Raw genomic sequence first — 20,886 nt, 5'->3', positions numbered from 1 at the left:
GCTTGTTGCTGATCGGTGGTGCAGTTTGTAAAGTGTATTGTCCAGTAATCAGAAGGTTGTGGGTTAAAATCCCATATATGACTGTATTGCAAATATATCATGGCCATCCTGCTAAGAGCTACATGTTTACTCGCTGACTATCGGGAAATGCATTTTGATTTCAACAGGTCATTAAAATTGAAAAACTTTAAAATTATTTCATATGAGATGGTAGAACGGAACAATGACAAAACATTTGAGAAACCGATATATATATATATTTTTTTTAATAAATGTACATTAGACATTAAGCTACTCCATCATCCTAGAATCCTGCGTAATATTTTGTTGTGAGGTCTGACAATAAAGATGACCTTCAATCTTCAAAAGGTGAGAAGTGCTGATTTGTGTGTTGCTATAGATTAGTAGTACCTGCATGTGCTTGGCTATATGAATTCTTAAGCTAATAGCTGAGGGAACTTCAGAGAGCCATTTTGCTCCACTGTTGCTTTTATGTTAGCAGCAGCAGGGTGACAGCAAAATGCTGATTATGACAGTCCTCTGAGGTTTTAAACACTTGTGATCTGTGATACATATGACACTTCGGTGCAAGCAGTCAATTATGAGAAAGGTTGTGAAAACTATGAATTTAAATTCAAAGCTTTTCTATCATTTGTTAGCCTACGTTTCCTTTTGATGAGCTGTTCTTGAGAAAATCAGTGGTTGGATTGTAAACGTACTCGGCTTCAAACAAACAAACAAACAAACAATCAAACAAACAAACAAACAAACAAACAAAAAACAAACAAACAAGTAATGTGACATAAGATGAAGTATTGACTGAATTGTTTTCTTTATCATTACCTGTACATGTTGCAACAGCCCTGCTCCGCAAATCAAATATTGTATACTTTGGCAGCAGTAGTAGACATGCAGCAAGATAGAAAATAAAAAAGAAAATTGCCTCTAGCAAATACATCCTTGTAATGCTTTTTGCAGGGCAACAAAGCCTTTGTTACAAAGGCTTTCCCAAATCGAAAACATAAACTTTGCTGCGTTTGACAGCCCCATATACAAACACTAGTAGCACACAAAACCAGCTTTACTGTTTTATTTAACCATTACCATCGCTGAAAAGTTCCGTTTTCTCAATGAACGGTGGAACGTCTTCTTTCATGGCTGTTTGACTTTTTACAAATAGTGCTGATGCTGATATGTCTTCTAATGTCTGCCAGCACACTCTGGGGTATATCACCACTCACTGACAGCCTCTTGGCTCAACTCGTCTTACCGTCTGTCAATACACTCAGTGGATCTGACTAGCATGAGTGCAAGTGAACTTTCAAGCATGGATCTGGGAGGGTGGGCAGGCAGAGCTGTTAAGATTTATCATCTTACTTAATTTTGATATCTTAATATTTTCAACTATCAATTCAATTCCAATACAAATTTCAAAACACTGGACTAAGCTACTCTTAAACCAGCCAACCAAACAAAACAACCAAACTGCTCCTGTGTTTGTTGTTTGCTGTAATGTTAGATGGAAATACTGGCAGACCTCCTCATATACAGGTAAATGCACCTCGAAGCAGGTGTCCCGTGTTTATGTTATTTGCTTTGGTGCATGTGTGGTCGTCACGCTGTTTGTTCAGTCCATGCTGTCTGAAGACCGTTGATAAAATCACCTCCGCCCCCAACATATCATATATCATCGATGGATACGTTGATGTCTCCACAAAAGAGTGTTCGAGGGTCTTATACCCACATTATTATTAATGAAAGACCATCCGATATCCTGATTGGCCACATTTAGGTTAAATATGCCCATGCCAAACGCCACAGTGTTTTTCTGCCCATAATGCTCATAAAAAATGCTCTAAAAAAATAATAGTAGTTTTATATTTAGAATCTGTTATACAGAGGGCCGCCGCACCCTATACGCACCGTACGCATCGTGCGTAGGGCACCATCGTCCGTGTGGGGCCCCATTTGCCTGTGGACACGGCGCACACATGCACTTGACATGTTGCATACGTTAACACGCGTGCCGGGGGGGAGTCGTCACTCGACGAACAAAGTATTATTTCTTTATGTGCAGCAACTCGATCACCGCCATCATGCTTTGATGAGGATGCTTTTTTTTTTTTTTTTTTTTTTTTTTAATTCTAGCCAAAAAGCAATCCTCCAGGGTTTACTGCTTTGTTCTGCCCATCCACTTATTTTCCATTTCCTCCAAGTCCCAACATACACATCCTTCTTCTCTTCTTCTATAACAAGATCCTTGCGTGGCATTGGCTGATCTTATACTTGCTGCCACCTACTGGCTGTTGTTTTTTTTGTTTTTTTTTAAATAACATTGCAGTCAAGCCTAATCTTTCAGTCAGACGCTGCATCAGACCCTCCTGTACACTCTTGCATGAAAAAACAAACAAACCAAAAAAGACGCTTATGACGTATAAATACGTCATATGTATACAGTGACTATGACTTTTATGATGTATTGATACATCTTATGTATGGAAAGAGTTACGAGAACCTGACATGCTGTGGATGAGATTAATTTTGTTTGCCTTGAATCTGTTATCTCGTTCTGTCACTGTCTTCTTTCCTGTCAACCAGAATCACCTTGAAGCCATTCTTTCTAGGCACGAAGTTTTACCTTCAGAACTGCCAATGCCTCTTCTTTCCTACAGGCCAAAATGGCTCAATAGGGATCCTTCTTCATCTTGATGGCATCTGTCAACCACTCCGAGTTTAGTACTGACTTCCATGACTGGTAGGACCAGCTTACAGCCACAGCTCCAGTTAGTGGTGTCAGTAACGGAAGCACAGAACATAGCACAACACGTCCGCCCCCACCATCTGAGCCAAAACATCAGCACCACTACTCAAAGAGGAAATAAGCAAGAGTGAAGTAGATTAGGACAAAGTCAATTCTATACTTTCAACTTCTTTACCAGCAATGAAATATCATCATACCTTGCAAACCACCAGTCCTGCAATCACTTGTTCAATAAAATTGGACTCTCTGAAAGCAAAGAATCTTTTTCTCCTTTGTTTCAAATTCCTCTTTTCTTTTTGGTTCAAGCTGATTTGGGAGAATTTGTGACAGCTTTCCTAGGCACGGTGTAATCTATACACGTCTTGGTGTGCTGACTGAAGGCAAATCATTTGCCGGGCATGGAACCAAGAGTCCAAGACATGTCTGAGTGCCAGTGTGTCGATTATGTCGTGCTGCTGGGAACAAATGCAACACATTCTTCTGTATCAGGTGGAACCAAAGTATGTCTCAAACACGGAAAGAAGATACACGATAAAAAAGAAAGCTAAAATGAAACGTTACTGATACTTTGTAAAAGAGAAGCAAACAAGATTCAAAGTATTGACGAAAAGCTGCCGTTTAAGGTCTTCCGAGAATACGGTATACTATCGAGTCAACTAATGCAATAAGGGTGACACAGCTGCAGTGTGTCAGTATGAATCAAGTGGCAATGGTGTTGATGGATGGATGAATGGCAGCCATACAGACTATGAAATACTGTGATGTCTTGAAAATAGTAATCCATGTCTTTTATGCTTTTTGTAGTTTTTTAGCTCATGAAGGATAACATTTAAACAAGTCTGACCCAGGAATCTGATTGTTTAATTTGTTTGGAGTTTGAAATGTCTTATTATAGGAAACAACATCTATTCTAAAGCCAAAATGTCAATTATGTTTAAATGGTAAATAGTACTTTATAGGGCTGCACAATATTGGAAAATCATGCGATATGCGATATAGTGGATGATTATAGCGATATCAATATTATTGCGATATTTAATATGTACTAGAAGAAATTGCATTTTTATTATCTGATGAAAGAATTACATTTTTCATGCAGCAAAATAAGTAAACTCAATATATTCTTAGTAAATTAATTGAATTTAGGTCTCAATAATGTTCAACTATTGGATGGCGGTGCACATTTTAGTCAGTGTCTGACTGGTCAAATTCAGATAAAAGCATCAAATTCCATATGAAACTTATTGCATGTCTTGGCGATGGATGTTGACGGATGGTTGTTCGTCGTTGTGCACCCTGCGATTGGCTGGCAGCAGTTCAGGGTGTGTACCCCGAATCCAGCTGGGATAGTCTCCGGCACACCCGCGACCCTTGTGAGGAATAAGCTATCAAGAAGATGGATGGATGGATGGATGGATGGATGGATGGATGGATGGATGGATGGATGGATGGATCTTTTAACACGCCTTGAGGCTACCAGTCATTTGGAATGAGTCTTGCAAAACAAAACCAAAAAATTCCCCCGAAAAGACCACCTAAATAGCAAAACGTGTGCAGGTTCAATATATCAAACCTCCTCTTATTGATTATTATTTTTTTGCCTGAATTCAAAGGAATTTCTTTTGAAATGTCGTTTGCCTTCCAAATTGTACAATACTTGGTTGATGCTTTCAAATGATATTTTCTTAACCGATATCCAATTGTTCTTTGCTATGAAACATCATATTTGAAATCAAGCTTAATCATCAAAAGTTCCCTAGCAATAAACAAATTGGGATGTATATAAAATGCATATAATAAAGAAAAGCACAATTGTATTACAAAATTTAGTTGGTGTTGGTTTAAGATGTTAAACACACCTTTGTTTTATACCACCAATTTTGGAGTTTGTTCAAATCCCAGCAGCAGTTTCCTTGAAAAGCATTCACAGTAGAATACATAATAAGCCTTTATTAACATCTTATCTGCTCTTCTTTGTTGAATGATTCTCCCTTTAATGCATGTGAAATGAGAAGTGAAATACACCTTGAAAACAGCCTTGCATGGTGCAAGTGTTTGCTAAATACTCCGTGTGCCCAAGGTACTTAGTTTGTTTCCACTACAGTATTTCTTATTTTACACGTTTTGCCAAGGAACATCAATTTTTGACTCAATCTTGATCTGGCTATAATTTGCAAAGATGTTATTGATGTAGGAAATTTCAAGTGTTATTTTCAGGCACAGTCAAATTGTTCTTGGATATATTATATACTTCTACACATAATCCATATGGTCAGATACAGCCTGGATTGATTCTTAAATGCCCTGTGCTTAATCAGCACCAAACTTAGGCCTTTAATCAATATAAAGGTGGGTGGAGGCTTCAGCCTGCCTGACAAATTACAGCGGGGTAACTTATGTGAGTTGCGCAATACCTCACAGGCTGCTGCACCTTGACTGCCTGACAGACTTCACTCATGAATTACGCAGCCAACATAGCGGGGCTCTCGGGAGAAAAGTGCCGACTGGGGTGTCGGGGGTTTGCATCACTTGTTTGTTCTGAAAGAACTTCAGAAAAGCTCAGCGTCTTTGCCTCCTTATGTGTGACTGCTCTTTAAGACATAAACGCCATTCAAATCTGGCACGCGGGTTCAGATTGAAATAAAATCGCCGAACAAAGAACGCAGGCTTTTGATGCAATGAGCCATTGTGTTAGTGCATGTCTTCAGTGTCTTCTGTCCTGTCCTTTCTTCCAGAGATTTCATCACTTTAATGAAGTTTTGAATGTCATTGGAGTTTTTGTGAACACTGCAGTGAGGAGATGCATCATGTTTGATCATCCTATTGTCAGTCTTTGCTCGTTTCAGCCTTGTGTGTTTGCCTTCCGCGATATGTACAGTCCACTCTGGTCATACCCTCAGAGAGTAAGCAAGGAAAATGGGGCACCCGTGTTTCTGAAACCAGTCAGGCCACATCAACTATTCATGTTCTGCAGACGGCAACCTGATTCAGGCTCTGTTAAAAAAAGGAACGTAAGCAGCAGTCATTATGTGGTTTGTTCTCATTACGCAGCATTGTACAGTGAGCGGACTTTCTTTTGCAGTATGTGCACCAGTGTATGGTAATTAACACGACAAAATTTGGAAGGCATGGTGGATTTTTAGTAATGCATTAACCTCAATAAAACATCAGGCCAGGGAAATCAGGTCAATTATTCAAATGATGTTTTTTTTCTACTCGTAGTGGATAGATTTGGTAGAATGATCTGGAAGATGTTTTTCTCTCTTCTTTTTTTTGTGGCGGTGATATCAAAAGTCAGTAAATAAGAATAAGGATGAGCATTTTACAAAATTGGGTATGAATTAATAATCAACCACTTGAGTTTTATTCCATCCATCCATCCATTCATTTTCTTAACCGCTTGCTCCTCACAAGGGTCGCGGGGGTGCTGGAGCCTATCCCAGCCGGCTATGGGCAGTAGGCAGGGTACACCCTGAACTGGTCGCCAGCCAATCACAGGGCACACAGAGACAAACAACCATCCACACTCACAAGCACACCTAGGGACAATTTGGAGCGCCCAATCAACCTGCCATGCGTGCCTTTGGAATGTGGGAGGAGTCCGGAGTACCCGGAGAAGACCCACGCGGGCATGGGGAGAACATGCAAACTCCACCCAGGAAGGCCGGAGCCTGGACTCGAACCCGAGTCCTCAGTACTGGGAGGCGGATGTGCTAACCAGTCAACCACAGTGCCAAACTTACCTTTTGTTATTGAAATAAATATTCTTTAATGATGATGTCGTATTGAGCAGAATAATGTTCCATATAGGGGTTGCACTAGTGGAGGTCTGCATGAATGTAGATCGGCTTCCCATAATTGTCATGCTATTCTTCTTCAAACCATAAACTAAATTATGAACCACATTCAGAGGCTTGTTTTTTCATAGCTAAAAAGATAATAACAGTATCCACTTTATCCCAGACCCTTTAATGGTTTGTGCACAGAGAAGGAACAGTGGCGGAAGCCCTTTTAACCTTAAGTGCTCCATTTCTTTAGGTAGAACATGACATGATTGGTGATTCCAATTGTGAGCGCTTGTTTTGGGGGCAGCCGGCAGTTTGTGTTGCTGCCAACGGTTAATGTGAACAAGAGTGTGAAAAATGACTTGCACATTACTCAAGCAAATCCATTGTGCTGAGTGACTGTACTTTTTTAATTGCTGAACATTCTTTTCAACATTCGGAGTATATTCCAAATAGTGTAGCTTCAGTTGCAATGAAAATGTTTTCAACAAGTTTATTTGGAAGTATGAGGACAGAGAGTTTATCCAGCATTCTGTACCACTATGTTAGGGATTGTTATACATTACATTTATGTTTAAAAACCGCGGGGACCAAAGACACGACCGCCTATAAGGCTTTTCAGACTGGTGGTGTTTGGCAAGTTGCCACTTAAATTGATATTAAATTACACAGTAGTAGGAGTCACATGAACCCTATGATAAGCCCTATGCTCAACTGTCTTTGGCTAATATTTTGTACAGTGTAAAAGAAAAATATCTACTTATAGCATCTGCTTTCACTGTAGCTGTAACGATGCATTTATTTAACAGAGTTAAAAAGTGTTGATATTGTGTGCTTCTGTCAGCTCTACAGATCTATTATCTCCTGCTCGTCTGCAGTTAATATACTTTTAATTAAACTGTAAACAAACATATCTTTTGTAATGTGCTCATACTTATTAATATATCAAGTTAATTTATTTTAGACGAGCGACATATCGGCTTAAGTGGCCTGTGCTGCATTCACAGGAGATAACGCTTCTCCCAACTCATTTGTGATTCAATACTTATCCCTTTTCTTTCTTTTACAAGGGCTTCCAAATGAGTAAACAAAATATTTTTGCAGTGGAGTCTCCCCTCAGGTTGTGCAGTTTGAAATGTGATCATATTTTTTTATGGGGTTTGTTACAGGTTAAACTTTACAAGCTCCAAAAGATTAGAAAGTTATGTGAATTTAAAGCAGTAAGAGTCCAGCATCATCATGTGTATTGCAACTTATGATATTGAAATGGAATAACAGTTGAGAATTATGTTAATTAATTTGAGACCCTTGTCGTTATAGAGCAATATTTGTCAAAATACACACAGTGTTCCATCAGTGATAATACTCTGTATACATACGTATGTATGTCGAGCCTTTTCCAAGTAGCAAATTGCTTGGTTGTAAGTGCCCCAGGCTGCAGAGGAGAGAGAGAGATGAGCGATTGACCACTCAGGATAAAAACACATCCCGTCATTTAAATGGAGATGCAGAAACGTGTGCTGGGAACGAAACATACCTGTTTCCAGGGCAACAGTTCAATGTTCTTTGTTTTTCGGTAGTATTTAGTTTTATCTGATGTCTTCTTCTTTTTTTTTTTTTACTTCTTTAATTGTCATAGATTCAGCAGCCACATGCATTATTTTTTGTACCTTGTCACCTCAAATATATTCTGCTATTTCTGTTGATCCTGTTTTGCAAGTTTGATAAGCAGTAATAATTGAAAACGATTGTCAATGAAATGCAAGAACCCCTTAATCAACAAAAGTATGACATTTTAATTGTAGAAGGGACTAAGAAGATCAATTTATTGACAGCCTCAATGACTATTAATTCCATCGTTCTTGCCTGATCTCAATTACCTGTCGTTGCCTATTGATCAAGCCTGGACGTAAGGAAGTAAATGGGCAGATTAGGCTGATTTCAAGGATTGGTGCACTGTCAACTGAGAATTGCATAACAAAGGCAAAAGTTGAACTGTATGTAGGTCACTGAGGTTATGCATCACTAAGTAATAGCAACTTTAGTGCATACACATGGACACTGCCTGACTTTAGAATGCTTTGAATTACAGGGTCCAAACATTAACAAACAGAATTCTGAATTCTGACAGGATATATTAAGCATATAGACATAAGCCCTTGATTTTTGTTTTTGTTTTAGTAAAAGTGTAAGATGGTGGGTTTTGTCAAAGAATGGTGTCAGCAATTTCTCATGAAATTTTCACCAATTCCAAAATGCCCAGAACTCAGCTTAAAACTTGATGGGATGAGTGCTTGAACATAATAGGTTAATATTGTCTTCAATGCCACGGCCTACTGCCAGAAATGTGCTACAAAGACAGCAATAACATATCTACTCTAAAAGCTTAAAACTTTATACTGCATGAGCAGTCAGTCCCCAACCTGAAAATATGTTCACATTAACTGTTGTGGGCTCCCGAGTCCCTTCAGGGTGAAGTATATAAATCATACCAACAGGTACATAAATGTAACCCGGCAACAGCCAGATTGATAATTGTGATTCACTCAAGGGAGTTCTCCACAATATCAATCTGCTCCACGATGATTTGAAAGCCAGCAGGTTCTGTACAATCTTTCGAGCTGATTGGCCGATACGGCATCTTGTGCCTTCTACCTAACTTGTGTTTAGACCAATCACGGCCACGGATGAAAAAGTCATCTTCGTTCTCGGCGTAGGGGAGGAAAAGAACACAAACATCTTTACCAGCCAAAAATGGACAAAGCGCCTCTCGCTGTTCAACATTCAACAAGGAAACGATGAGTAATTCTGAGAGAACATAATTAATTGCAGCGTCTATTCGTCCATTTTAGGTTAGTTTGTTTCCTACGGTGTCGGAGCTTCCTGGTTTCGTCACAGCTGCATATCCCGCCCCAAACACAATGTCGCTTTGTTATTATGGTACGGATCGGTGAAAATCAACGGGCTCTGTACAAGATGTATTCTCGGGAGTTTGTGAACTCACATTGCTGGTTCTCTTTCACTTTGTTTAAACTTTTGTGTTATATAGATAAATTCAGTTATATAACGTTTATTCAGTTGATACATATTTATGTGATGTAGTCACTCGCAGTGCATGTGTTGACAAACTTTACCTGTTTGACAGTACTGTTTGTTAATTTAGAATTTGCCTCTCCGTAGACCCGAAGTAGGGTAATATGTCTTTGATGAACCGTTTGATTATAATATTAATCAATTCTCTTCTATCTTTTGCGTCTGATGCTAAAACACAATGTGTTCTCTGTCGTAGCGATGACCCATTTTCCTAATACCTTTACAATATTGTCTTCTTCTGAATTCTCAATCACAGGTAACGGCGCATCATAATTTTTTGTGTACCAAAGTGTCCAGAGAGACCATCGAGCACGCTTGCTCTCTCAGAAAAATGGTGTTGTCCATCATTATGGGGCCACATAGGGGCCACAGGGGAGTGAACTGGTCAATGAAGCCTTCAGTTCCTTAATAAAGCCCTGAGTTTAGATAGCTTTGCTCGGCTCTGGCAGGTTGACATTTCATTAAGATCTTAGTGGCTCTTTGGTGGCACATTGTCGGAAAAACCTGGGATTAGGTTAGGGATTAGGGATTAGGTATTGTTAATGAAACTGGAGCGGTGGTTTTAGCATTCATTAAAGGTTCCTGATCAGACATAGCTAGCCAGCACATTGCCAGCTGTGACTTTTACCTTATCATGATACATTGTTCTCTAAATTGATTGCAACCTTGGACCAACATTTGTAAAATGCGGTCAAGCCATTATTGCACAACTTAAATGGACACTGTGACTGCTACAATATGACACAGCTATTAGAAGTGAAAAGATGGACCTACAAAGTCAAGTACAATATAAGTAAAACAATTCAGCAGGTTAAGAGCGTTTCACGAAGCCCACTTTTCTTAAGACACCGTAAGAAATGTAATAAACAATTACATTGCTCAGTGTGTGTATGTCTTCTGTGGAGTGTTCTTCAGCAACCGTACTATATCTTTATCACAAATTGCTCAAAGGTGAATGCAGTGCAATTGCTGTAATGGAGTTATTCTCTTGAAAGGGTATGTATGCCTGTCGTCTTTTTCGGTAATGCGGCATGTTGGGCCTCATTCACTTATGTGTACAAATGTTCTGCTCTGTGTAAAAGTTTTATTTTTTAAAGAAAAAAAGATCTCAAATCGAGGGGGGTATTATTAAATCCATCCATTTTCTTGACCGCTTAGTCCTCACAAGGGTCCCGGGGGTGCTGGAGCCTATCCCAGCTGGCTTCAGGCAGTAGGCGGGGTTCACCCTCAACTGGTTGCCAGCCAATCGCAGGGTATTATTATTATAGCTGTCAAACGATAAATTTTTTTAATCAGATTAATCACATTGTAGAAATTTGATTAATCATGATTAATCACTGACTTAAAAAAGCTTTTTTTCCCCAACATTTTTGCCCACTGCACACGCTCATCCTGCTTTTTCTAATCAATTCATTATTTGCAGAATTTAAAATGGGGGAAAAACGACCTACGGCATATGTAAACATTTATTAAACGATTTACTTTAATGCATGTAGTTATGTTTATTACTCAAACTCCAACAGCTACCTTTAATGTAACCATCCACTGTTGGCTAAAAAGGATCATCTGCGGTCAAAATTAATAGTTTGATTAATCTGTGGTAATACAATGATTAATGCGATAATTTTTTGTGATTAATTAATTAGTTAACGCTTTAACTTTGACAGCACTAATTATTATAAAATAACATGGTGTGGCACCTTTAAAACGTGTTTAACAAATATAGATCATTGGGTAGTTTTGAAGAAAATGGGAAAATTACATCATATGCAACCAAAAATTACATGCGTTTCTTTCAGTTATTTGTTAAAATACAAATTCACAACAGTAAAAGTGCAGCATTAATGAGCACCTCTGTAGAAGCCCCAAGTTTGATTTATTTGACCTCCAAACCACTAGGGGGCAATGTACTTTTGTTTGCTTACCTGAGCCATGGGCAGGTGGCCAGGTCGTGCCTAATTGGGATTCCATTAGCGGACAGGTGTTACTGATTGGGGAAGCAAAACAATTTTTTGACGGGTGGTTGTTTTGTATTTTTGGCGTTTATGTTGTTACTTTGATAATTGTGACTTTGTGAATTAAGAATTAAATGTCAACCATCATTTAAATCAAAAGAGAATTCCGTTGTTTTTATATATTGTGGTCATATTCGTTAGAATTTTCATTGGCTAAGCATTACTTGTGACTAGATTTGAGTGTGATTTCAACCAGAAATCGGTAACCACGCGCATGACACAAGAAAGGGAGGAGAACAAGAATACAAGCCATAGCATTCATAGATACACTTGTTACAGATAAGTCATAACACATCCTTATTAGTTCATCTTCTACACATAGTGTGTCAGACGTCCCATGTTTTTTTTTTTCTTTTCTGTTATGACAACTCATGGGAACAATCCAGCAGCTGTCGGGTGTCCAATAAAACAATGTGTATGAGAGCAGCCAGCCATGCATGTGTGTATTCATGATTTTCTGAGACTTTCAACATCCACTAAAGAATTGTAGCAATGCTACGAGGATGCCTGTTGCTTTGATAGCAAATCTCACAGGTACATTGAGACTTATACATTATGAGCAAATGAATTGAAAGGTATTTTGTTCTACATTTCCAGTTGTATAGCCGTGATGATACCCTACTGTTCCCTTTACTGTTGGCAATTGAACCAGATTTATGTAAAGTAGAGCCGCCGTTGCTTCTCGGAGCTGCATTTGCTGTTTTGCATTCTCAGAAGTGTATGAGATATGAACTCAATGCACCACAAACAATACCAGTGAGAAGGTTTCTGTGAATTGAGTCTCATTGTTTCTGCATAATTGACTATAAAGCAGGGGTGTCAAACATAAGGCCCGCGGGCCGGATCAGGCCCGCAAAGGGGTTTAATCCGGCCCGCGAGATAATTTTGTAAAGTTAAAAAAAAAATAAAAAATTGTAATGGCGGACTAATTAATCAGCCAGCCATGATCAAAATATATAAAAGTTGTAACTTCACAAGCAGTCCTCAGATGAGCCTGGATGTCATTATTTTACACACAAGTTAAAGTTGCGGTTTGTTTAATTATTATTATTATTATTATTATTATTATTATTATTATTATTATTATTATTATTATTATTATTATTACTTTATTTTTCTTAATCATAGACCGACAAACGTGTTAAATACGACACAAATTAAATTACTGGTAACACAAACAGATATGACAGCATTAGCGTCTTTATAACGTCATTAACTGTGCCATGCGATGCATTCTGGGAACAATATATATGCACAACAGGTAGATTTAACACGTCCAGAATTCAGTGTTGCCACGTTCCATTTGCATTTGTATTATTTTTTGGGACAATATGATTACAGTTGAGCTCCGTAATTTAGGACTGGCACAAAAACAGCGAAAATCTGCATATAATTGACAGCAATCATTTTTAAGTTATATACCGTTATTTTACTGATGTGGCCCACTTGGTAACATATTTTCCTCCATGTGGCCCCTGAGCAAACATGAGTTTGACACCCCTGCTATAAAGTGAATATGAAAATTTGATTTCTTTATACATACACATTCATACTTTATCTCTGAATTATAAATGAATTAAAATACAAATGCGATCGCAGGTAGTGACTTAAGTAATGAAAAAAATTGAAAACAAAAGAATGAAGTAATCCTTTGCAACGATATGGTGCTCACTCTCCTCAGAAGACTATCTGCAAGAATTGAAAAATGTGCCTGTAGGAATTCAGTGATTGTTTGTCATACAAGTCACAAGTCACGGTTTCATAAAATAAAACGCGTGCACATACTAACCTTGCCCAACACAACCATAATACAAGCAGGAACAAATCGAAGTAAAACTCAACATTTTGCTGAATTTAATTTACTAGATAATGACTTTTTCTTTGCCGTTTCTTTGCTTTTGTACTCCCAGGCTACTTCTCATGCACTGATTTGCAAACAGCCAATCAAAGTGATCAATTGACTCAATGGCTAACACCATTTTGCATACTGCCTAACAAATGACACATTCATTCAAAAGCATATATCTGAGAAGCACAATGGCACAACAATCTGTGAATTCCTCACAATTCTAAAGGTTGCTTTTTACTTTCCTGCAATTGACTTGCAACCAGTTCGGGGTGTACCCCGCATACTGCCCGTAGCCGGCTGGGATAGGCTCCAGCATAGGCCTCCTCCTCAACCTTGTGAGGAGGAAGCGGTTAAGAAAATGGATGGATGGATGCTTTTTACTTAGATTTGTGTTCCTGCTTGCACTATGATTGTGGGAAATGTTGGTATTTGTGTGCATTTTATTTCATAAAACCCTGACTGTGGTTGGTATGATAAACAAGGACTTCTCAGTAGAGGTGTCAAAATTAATCGACAAGTAATCGACTATCAAATTAATCATCATCTATTTTAACAATCGGGTAATGGTTTGGAGCCATTTTTTCTAAATCCTCTGATTTCAGCATATCAACACTGACTTCTGTATTTATTCAAAATAAGACATTTTCAAACATCTGTTTTTACTTAAACAATGACCGAGCCGGTTATATTGTACAACATCAAATACACTATACGAATACGAAATAAACACCAAGATTAATCGATTAATCGATTGAATAATCGATCAATTAATCGATTCTAAAAATATTCGATAGTGACAGCACTCCTCAGCCATGTTGATTGTGTGAAACTATTAATCTTGATTCATGCTCAGATCACACGTGTCCACCATTCACTGTTCTGAGAGATTGTTTGATATTTGGCATGCAGCTCAATATTGTCCACACTTATTTCGACAAATGGTCAATCTGTATGCATGGTGGCAGTGCTTCCACGTACGTTATTGTAATGTGCCTGTTAGGAAACGTCAGTAAGGCGGAACTAAATATCTGCATCGCAGAATCACGTTGATCAAAGTCTTACGTGAATGTGGGGGTGGCCAGCAGGGTGACCACGTTGTGGTTGGCTATGGGGGATGAAAAATATGATTGGTTAAAGAAACAGCTCAAATGCACTAGTGATTCTGAAGGCCCAGGGCAGGTTTAATTGACATGTCAGAACGTATATATGCTGAAATCTGATAGGATACATCAATCTGGCATCTGAAATGGGCAACGTAGACCAGAAAAGATGTCAAAAGGGTATTGAGACTCCCTTTGTGTGCGTGTGTGTGGTTTTTACCCCCTGTCGGCGATCCAAATGTCTCTATAAAGTCGCTGAACCCTGGAATAGACTGTTGAGAATACATTGATACAATTTTATGGTACAAATATTACAATTTAAGTTCTAAATATAGGTCAGTTTTTCTGATAATGTTCAGGCCAGAAGAGAAGACCTTGCTGGCCCTCACCATTCACCACTGCTTGCTTCAAAGACCCTGTGCTCGAACTAGATTCTCCTGTTAGTCTGTTAGCATTAGTCTGTCTATGCACACTTTTTATCTGTGTATTCTCCCATCTGGACCTCTGACACACCCACCATCACACATAAATTGAGAATGAGTAGGCAAAGTGCAAACCATAGATATCAACACATGTAGATATAAGATGTCCCTTCCTTTTTAGCTGCATGCCGTACAATTCACAAGTAAAATTATTTTCATCAACCTTTTTCCAAGTGTTTTTTTTTTTTTTTTTTTTTTTTTTTTTTTACTTATGTAGATGGGAAAATATTACTCTGAGTAAAGCGTTTATATGAAATACTATATTCAGGTATGGGGGCATTGTGCAAATCAGCAAATTCATGGGTTACAACGTATCATAAGCTACGTTTCTCTAAATGCACCTCCATAATTGTTTGGCTGTGATTTCCTTCATGATTTCATGTATTTTCAGATTTTTATTTTAATTTTTAAAGTTTGTATTTATTTTTTATTTTTTTATGCGTTAGGAGAGCCAATCCATTTTCCACGGAATACGCTCATTGGCATTTTTTTTAGAGTGCAGGGTTTAACAAAATTTATTATTATTGTTATTATTATTATTATTATTATTACTACTACTGTTCTTGATCAGCACTGCAGGTATTTCTCTATTGTATTCCTGATTTTCTTATTCTGCTTCCCAAAGGAAAGAGGGAGAAGGACAATGGGGGCCGGTGGTGCCTCCCCCCAAATGCTGCTATGGCTCAGACTTTTCAGCCTCATCTCTCTGGTGACCCCCCTGAACCCAGATGATCCCAACGTGTGCAGCCACTGGGAGAGGTTAGATTGCACAACTCAATGTCCAAAATACTGTAGAAAATGAAATAATGCCACTTAAAATAATGCAGTGAACTAATGGATTCCGGTTACAAATCAAGGCTGACGGTTTTGTCAGTAATCAGGCAAAAAAGGTTACTCCTGAGGATAGACTGAGACTGTAAATTCACAATGATGTGAGTGTGACCGCTTGAGTGGTCTCACCACTCAGTACTAGAGCGTAAAATCACTGTGCAAGTTCCGATGAGGGCAACACCGAGTGCAGATTCTGTGAGCGAAAACCTCTGTGTGTATTTGCAGATATCGCACCTCATGATCATTTTCACCCCTGACTAAATGTTAGATCCATTCCTGTTTGGACAAAGGAAATGGCTCACAACAAATTCTACCTATTTTAATTTTATGGTCTCAGGAATCATTGCAATCCCGACACCATGTGAAGCTTTTTTAAACTGTCACTCCTAAATAATACAGTAGATTTTATTGTATATCATTTTGAGGCCTGTCTGTACTGTTTATGACAGTAATAGTTGTATTTGAAATATTTTTTAAAAAAATACATCGTCATCAAAATGCCTTCTGATGATTGATTCTCTTAAGTGTGAGCTGAGGCCTTAGAGGATTTATTGTTTTCAAGCTCCAAGTTTTCAGTTGACATATTATACTTTTCCGGAATGCTCTAGTGCTGATTCTGAATATTGAATTTGTCCAATTCAAAAGACAAGAATGAAGTGCACAATCAAAAAACATTTGTTTTTAATTAGTGTTGTTCCGATACCGATACTGGTATCGGCAGGGGTGCCGATACTGCATTAAAACAGAGTTATCGGTATCGGTGACTACTCACAAGTAACATGCCGATACCATTAATTCCAACGCTAATATAGGATTTTGGATGCAGCATCTTGTGTCTTGCTGGTACACGACATTCACTGATATGTGACATGCTCACTGCATGCCGATCTAAGATATCCTATTGGCCCTTGAATGCTCTGAACCAATGGCAGGACAGCTTTTTCATGTTGAGAAAAAAAACAAAAACCTTAGGTATCGGTATGGTATCGGTATCGGCCTATAATGCAAAGGTGGGCATCGGAATCGGTATCAGGGGCCAAAAAACGGTATCGGAACAACACTATTTTTAATTGCATGAATATTAACTCCATTCAACATTTTTATAATTGAAAGGATGCATCACGGCCCAAGTTTTTTTTTTTTTTTTTTTTTTTAATGAATAACACACATGATCATGGTTTAAAAAAAAAACAACACATGACTTGATTAATTGCTAAATCCTTTTAAATCCATTTTGTTGCCCTTTACAGTACCTTTGCCATGGTTAATTTCTAGTAAAACTTCAAATATCTTGGTGGAGACATCTATGAATTACAAATTACAATTTTTAATGATAATAATTTAAGATCACATGATAATTTTTTTTTAGATGAGAAAGTTGTGCTGTTTCTTACGCTGCCAAAGCATCCTGACGTGCATGTCCTCTTTCTCCAGCTACGCAGTGACCGTCCAAGAGTCGTATGCTCATCCGTTCGACCAGGTCTACTATACTCGCTGTACTGACATTCTCAACTGGTTCAAATGCACAAGACACAGGTACGCTATAAAACATGTTTTTTTACTTCAGACTAATGCAATTATTGTGTTTACAGATGTGTAGCACATGTTCATAATATAAAAGAACATCTTTTTATTGTAAAAATGTATGGGAGGAAAAAATCCCATCATGTTTGTGTCAGCATTAGTGTGGCTTATCACATTAAGACACATAATCATATGTTCCCAGATCCCTCCTGCTGTGTACAGTACAGTCGAGTAGTGCTGTAACTGACTGTGACAAGCAGACATTCACTGGTGCTACCCTAACACTTGGCAGTTCATCTCTGTCTGGTGTGGTCATTTTCATGAAGGACTGTCAGCATATTGGCTTTAATGATCACATTAAGCTTTATAGCCACCAGTTAAGCTCCTTCAGCTAAGAGCTGAGTCATTGAACTTAAGAGGGAAAAAAGTCAGAAAACATCGTCCTTGAGTGAGGAGGAGAGACTCACTTGAACATTTAGATTATTTTCATCTTTTCCCAAGATGTATAATATTTTTACAAGATTTTTAAAGGGTCCTCAGTCTGAATACTATCATAACATTTGATTTGCGACCTTAATTGTATATTCAATTAAATAGACCTATTTTAACTCATTCACTCCCAGCCATTTTCACAGAAGCAATCCCGTTTGCTCCCGGCTGTTTTACTGGATTTTGACTGATTTTGCAAGGCCCACAGAATATTGTATTTTATTGCTATAAAAGCATGGAACCTATCAAAAGAAAGATTAAAGTCTCTTCTTTCATCAGGGAAAAAAGTATGTTTCTATCTGTTTCCATTTTGCAGCAATTAGCATTAGAAGAGAGCTATGTTTCATCAGTTTTCACAAATCTATTTAAAATTGTAAGTAATTTAGCTTTTTTTCTAGATGGCCCTGGTTGATCTCCTTTGCTCTGCTGCCACCTGCTGGCCGTTTGTGTAATAACTACCATTTCTGCAACCGTTCTTTGCAGTTGAGAGGCTGCATCAAAGCCTTTTGTATGCTCTAGCATTAAAAAAAAACAAAAAACGTATAAATACGTCTTTGGGACACTTCGAACATAAAAAACGTTGGGAGCAAATGAGTTAATAAGAGCAGACAGATATATTTTATATTAAATACTTACAGGTAGCTATTTAATGAGTAGGATACACAACATGAGTACCATGAACATATATTTATTCTAATTTTAATAAATTGGAGTAGAACTTTAAAACTCTGCTTTCTCCATTTACCTATCTTTTGTTACTACCAAACAGTTAGGAGACGAATTTGTTTGCAGTACAGATTGGTGGGTTGGCAGGGAGATGGAGGGCTAAAGCCCTCACAGTGCACATGCACACTATGAGTGATTAGACTACATATAACAGTGACAAGCTAGAGATGTGGGTAAAACCCTTACTTGATGCCTCGATGTGCGGCATGGTGACTCATAAACTTTTTTTTGTTTGTTTTTTTGTTTGTTTTTTAATTCGGCAGTCTTACCGATTCAACATCTTATCTCATCATTGTGTTTTTTATTTTTTATTTTTATTATTTTTTTTTTGTGTGCGTATGTGCGTACATACTGTTAATGTTACTTCTCTTGCAATTATTACTTCAGAAACTAACAGCCCTGGAATTTTCATAATAATTATTATTTTTAATAATTCACATGTATAACTAGTGACAAAGAGAAATTAAACAAATGAAGCAAATATTTTTTTGGGGGAGATAATAGTTTGTCACCATTATAATTAGTTGTATGTGAGTTTGAATTTTCTCTGGTCAAAATGCTTGTTGGTAATGCAGCCTGAGCATATTTGTTGTGGAACAAAATACTGCAAGTGTGAGTTAAATCGTTTCTGTATATCACAGATATTTTCTTACAAACACAAATGTATCAATATGTCAGTGTTGTTAACCAACTACCACAGCAACACAATATCAGACAGAGTGTGAGTAGTGTGTATGTGCATTCATATCTCACACAGGATCAGCTACAAGACGGCCTACAGAAGAGGTGTGAGAACAATGTACAGACGCCGCTCTCAGTGCTGTCCTGGTTTTTATGAAAGTGGAGACCTGTGTGTTCGTAAGTTGTGGTGATTTTGATACCATTTGAATTTACATGATATTGATCCTATGGGAATGCATGTTTAGCTAGACAACTAAAAAGAAATTGCCGCTATATTTCTTTTTTTTTTTTTTTTTTTTTTTTTTTCCCGTAGAGCTCAGAATTGTTCATTCGGTAGTCTTACCGATTCAACGTCTTATCATCATTGCTCTTTTTTTTTTCTTTTTTTTTTTGCGTGCGTTCGTGTGCGTGCAAATACGTATAAATTTATACTCATTAATTCACCTAAAGCCTTATAAATATCCCATTACCCTTCGCCTTAACCAGGTACTTCAGAATCTTGCCAGAGTCGTGAAGTTTAAATGGTCAGGAGACCAGAGAAAAGGTCAGAAAAAAATAAGGAGAAAAGAAAGATAAATCAAAGTGAAATCCAGCACCGACCAAACACTTCCTGCCTTCCCCATGATTACAAAATCAAAGTCTTACGCCAACCCCGGAAGCCTCTAAATTCCAGCAAATTTAGCGAGATCTCAAGAGACCAGAGGAAAAACTAAAGAGAGGAAGGAGGGAAGGATCGATAAGGCAGAGTGAGATCCATAGAAGCCAGTACATCCAATCCATCAAAGTGAAATCCAGCACCAACAAAACCCCTCCTGCGTGGTTACAAAACCAGAGTCTTATGCCAACCCCAGAAACCTCAAACTTCCGCTATATTGCCGCTATATTTAAATACTTGTACAATGGTGACTAGTGTGCCTCCCACTCGTGCCTCAGTAGTGTCTCCCAGTACTGAGGATGCAAGATCGAGTCCTTCCTGGGTGGAGTTTGCATGTTCTCCCCGTGCCCGCGTGGGTCTTCTCCGGGTACTCCGGTCTCCTCCCACATTCCAAAGACATGCATGGCAGGTTAATTGGATGCTCTGAATTGTCCCTACAGTGCCTGTGTGTGACACAGGGAAGTCAGAAGTCCCACCTCTACTGTGGCAGATGCCCCATTTCACCAATAAACAAATATGCAATACATTCTGAAAAATTTTAATTGTTAGTTAGTCTTTGTCTTGCGGAAGACGGATTACATGCGCTAAATCCTATGCATTGACTATGGTTGCGGGGTGGCAGTCGTATTGTATTATTACTTTAACTAATACTAAAAGCTATGGTTGCCAGTTAAACAACGCTAAGCAATCAATGCAGTCACCATTATCCAACCTTTTTTGCTCAGTCCTGGTAGCTATTGGAAGCTGGCTGTGCCGTTTACCTCTCACGGTCCCACATTGTAACAAAATTTGCCGCTAGAAAGCTCAGCTTGCATTGAGTCCAACACCGTAGTAGGACTACTTTGCCCATAATTATTAGACACAAAAATAGGAACTAATTCTACTTCCAGTATGA

At 38.2% G+C, this 20,886-nt stretch overlaps 1 pseudogene across 1 annotated transcript in view; it reads left to right on the top strand.

The window, feature by feature from the left end:
- Positions 1-20,886, top strand: part of LOC144017558 (multiple epidermal growth factor-like domains protein 11) — a 91,831-nt pseudogene that overhangs the window by 8,423 nt on the left and 62,522 nt on the right. Inside the window, exons 2-4 of the transcript XR_013283209.1 lie at positions 15,711-15,844; positions 17,351-17,452; positions 19,413-19,513. The product of XR_013283209.1 is annotated as a multiple epidermal growth factor-like domains protein 11 (transcript). The remainder of the gene's footprint in view (positions 1-15,710; positions 15,845-17,350; positions 17,453-19,412; positions 19,514-20,886) is intronic.

Source organism: Festucalex cinctus, chromosome 4, assembly GCF_051991245.1.
Source record: "Festucalex cinctus isolate MCC-2025b chromosome 4, RoL_Fcin_1.0, whole genome shotgun sequence".
NCBI lineage: Eukaryota > Metazoa > Chordata > Actinopteri > Syngnathiformes > Syngnathidae > Festucalex > Festucalex cinctus.
Note: the sequence above shows the minus strand (reverse complement) of the source record. Positions and strands in the feature narration are given on the sequence as shown.